Source organism: Scomber japonicus, chromosome 15 (assembly GCF_027409825.1).
Source record: "Scomber japonicus isolate fScoJap1 chromosome 15, fScoJap1.pri, whole genome shotgun sequence".
Classification (NCBI taxonomy): Eukaryota; Metazoa; Chordata; class Actinopteri; order Scombriformes; family Scombridae; genus Scomber; species Scomber japonicus.
The window spans coordinates 342,281-346,245 of record NC_070592.1 but is presented as its reverse complement, the minus strand read 5'-3'; the positions used below and the strand labels follow the sequence as shown (position 1 = coordinate 346,245).

Sequence of the window (3,965 nt, the reverse complement as noted above, 5' to 3'; positions counted from 1 at the left end):
GTGTTTGACCTGAAGAAATACTCTGCTTCAGAGGAGGCTCTTCTGAGGCTGCTGCCAGTGGTCAAAGCCTCCAACAAAGCTCTGTAAGTACACAGATAGATTATTGATTTATTGATTGATAAGATATTTCCAGAGGTGAGAAAAACAAATGATTGATTAAATATTTTTCTAAATGTATTCTCCAGGTTGAGTGACTGTCACCTCTCAGAGAGAAGCTGTGCAGCTCTGTCCTCAGTTCTCAGCTCCCAGTCCTCTAGTCTGACGGATCTGGACCTGAGTAACAACAACCTGCAGGATTCAGGAGTGAAGCAGCTTTCTGCTGGACTGGAGAGTCCAAACTGTGGACTGGAAACTCTCAGGTCAGATCAAGTTATACTTTGTCTTTGAAGTATTTTTCTCAGCTATGAAGTTCAGTCTTTTCTAATGTCAGGAAGTTTTTCACCAGGTCTTTATTTTCACAGGAAATAAAATGTTAGGATTTTCCAGTTTATCTTTCCTTGATGCAGCTTTATAATCTAAAGAATCCGATCTTTACTTTTATATCATGTGATTGAGATATTTACGTCTGTTTATCACAGATTCTGATGTATTTAACTTGTATCTCCAGGTTGAGTGTCTGTAACCTCTCAGAGAGAAGCTGTGCAGCTCTGTCCTCAGTTCTCAGCTCCCAGTCCTCTAGTCTGAGAGATCTGGACCTGAGTAACAACAACCTGCAGGATTCAGGAGTGAAGCAGCTTTCTGCTGGACTGGAGAGTCCACACTGTGGACTGGAAACTCTCAGGTCAGGATTCATCAACCTGTTTAACTGATCATCATTTAAACTGTGATTTATATGAGGAGATAAACACCTGGACATTTTCTTTACTTAGATTATCTTCAGCATGTGTTTAGACCCTGTGAATAACTTTCTATCAATATATATTTATTAGTTTTGTTGTGTCTCTGCTGTTGGAACCTGAAATACCAGAGAAGAGTTTAACTGTGTAACTGGCCCAAAGTAAAACACACAGACAGTTATTCAGTGAACAGGTTTTGGTAACAGTTGTAGTTTCTTTTAATCTCAGAGCAGTATCTGTGCTGGGATGATAGTGATTGTTACTCACCATGGTGATATGACACTTCACCTCAGCTGTTATCTGGTTAACCACCATTTAATTTTTTCTTTAGTTTCAAACAACCTTAAAACTGGATGATCACTGAAACTGAATGAAGGAGTCAGAAATGTTTGCTTTCTGTTATTTTACTGTTATTTCCACAGTGTTCAGTCCTTATTTGTAACATTAGTTGTGATTCCTGTTCTGTATTCAACTGTGAGCATCTGAGACGGAGTCATTTAGCTCTGTGACGTGTTGGAGGTTTGATGTTCATACAAACTGTAGTCAGAGTCTGTCACCTGCAGCTCTTCATCTAATCAACTCACTGTGGCTGCTTTTTATTTGACTATTATTTTATTTACATCTATTTTTAGCAGTGAAGAATTAGCAGTCGCTAACATCATGTTGACTAAGGTTACAGGAAGTTGGAAGTACTTCACAATAAAAGCTTTACAGTGGAATGTGGTATGAAGTTAAACTGTAAAGATGACAGAAACACATTGGTGATGACAGTAATAAACACAGGAGCTTCCAGTCCTGCAGTGATCTCAGATCATGTGACATGTGTGTTGTTTTGTGTGTTCAGTGTGTCAGGATGTCTGATCACAGAGGAAGGCTGTGCTTCTCTGGCCTCAGCTCTGAGTGCCAACCCCTCCCATCTGAGAGAGCTGGACCTGAGATACAATCATCCAGGAGACTCAGGAGAGAAGATCCTGTCTGCTGGACTGGAGGATCCACACTGGAGACTGGACACTCTCAGGTATGAACAGACAGGTGGACACTCTCAGGTATAGACAGACAGATGGACACTCTCAAGTATGAACATACAGATGGACACTCTCAGGTATGGACAGACAGGTGGACACTCTCAGGTAGAGACAGACAGATGGACACTCTCAGGTATGGACAGACAGATGGACACTCTCAGGTATGGACAGACAGATGGACACTTTCAGGTATGGACAGACAGGTGGACACTCTCAGGTATGGACAGACAGGTGGACACTCTCAGGTATGGACAGACAGGTGGACACTCTCAGGTGTGGACAGACAGGTGGACACTCTCAGGTATGGACAGACAGATGGACACTCTCAGGTATAGACAGACAGGTGGACACTCTCAAGTATGGACAGACAGGTGGACACTCTTAGGTATGGACAGACAGGTGGACACTCTTAGGTATGGACAGACAGGTGGACACTCTCAGGTATGGACAGACAGGTGGACACTCTCAGGTATGGACAGACAGATGAACACTCTTAGGTATGGACAGATGGACACTCTCAGGTATGGACTGACAGGTGGACACTCTCAGGTATGGAAAAGACAGGTGGACACTCTCAGGTATAGACAGACAGGTGGACACTCTCAGGTATGGACAGACAGGTGGACACTCAGGTATGGACAGACAGATGGACACTCTCAGGTATGGACAGACATGTGGACACTCTCAGGTATGGACAGGTGGACACTCACAGGTATAGACAGACAGGTGGACACTCTCAAGTATGGACAGACAGGTGGACACTCTCAGGTATGGACAGACAAATGGGCACTCTCAGGTATGGACAGACAGATGGACACTCTTAGGTATGGACAGACAGGTAAACACTCTCAAGTATGGACAGACAGATGGACACTCTCAAGTATGGACAGACAGATGGACACTCTTAGGTATGGACAGACAGGTGGACACTCTCAGGTGTGGACAGACAGGTGGACACTCTCAGGTATCGACAGACAGGTGGACACTCTCAGGTGTGGACAGACAGGTGAACACTCTCAGGTGTGGACAGGTGGAGACACTCAGGTATGGACAGGTGGACACTCTCAGGTATGGACAGACAGACAGGAGGACATTCTCAGGTATAGACAGGCAGGTGGACACTCTCAGGTATGGACAGACAGATGGACACTCTCAGGTATGGACAGATGGACACTCTCAGGTATAGACAGACAGGTTGACACTCTCAGGTGTGGACAGACAGATGGACACTCTCAGGTATGGACAGATGGACACTCTCAGGTATGGACAGACAGGTGGACACTCTCAGGTATGGACAGACAGGTGGACACTCTCAGGTATGGACAGACAAGTGGACAGACAGGTGTTTGACTCTCTTTCCTCCTTTCAGGCTGCAGCCTGCTGGAGAACGATGGTTGACACCAGGTCCTTGGAGATGTAAGTGTGTTTTCATTCATCAAACTGTGACATCACTCATTCACATCCTGCTGAGGATGAAGATGATGACATCATCAATAACTGCAGCTGTATTGTGTCTCGTTCTCTCCATCAGATGCCTGTGAACTGGAACTGGATCCAAACACAGTGAACGGATACCTCAAACTGTCTGATAACAACAGGAAGGTGACATGTGTGGAGGAGGATCAGCCATATCCTGATCATCCAGACAGATTTAACTGGTGGCCTCAGCTGCTGTGTAGAAATGATCTGACTGGTCGCTGTTACTGGGAGGTCGAGTGGAGAGGAGACGTTTATATATCAGTGAGTTACAGAAGAATCAACAGGAAAGGAAGCGGTATTGACTGTGTGTTTGGAAGGAACGATCAGTCCTGGAGTCTGGACTGCTCTGATGATGGTCGTTACTATGTTTGGCACAATGACAGCAGAACATTCATCTCCTCCTCCTCCTCCTCCTCCTCCGTCTCTGACAGAGTAGCAGTGTATGTGGACTGTCCTGCTGGCACTCTGTCCTTCTACAGAGTCTCCTCTGACACACTGATCCACCTCCACACCTTCAACACCACATTCACTGGACCTCTGTGTGCTGGGTTTGGGTTTTGGTCTGATGGTTCCTCAGTGTCTCTGTGTGGTCTGTAGGACAGACAGTCTGCAGACAGACGGTTCA

The 3,965-nt window shown here is 45.4% G+C and overlaps 1 long non-coding RNA gene across 1 annotated transcript; it reads left to right on the top strand.

Moving 5' to 3' along the window:
• Positions 1-1,760: 1,760 nt before the first annotated feature.
• On the top strand, positions 1,761-3,461 carry LOC128374478 (uncharacterized). Its single transcript, XR_008322996.1, has 3 exons — positions 1,761-1,854; positions 3,231-3,277; positions 3,393-3,461. It is a non-coding gene; the product is annotated as an uncharacterized LOC128374478 (long non-coding RNA).
• Positions 3,462-3,965: the final 504 nt, after the last annotated feature.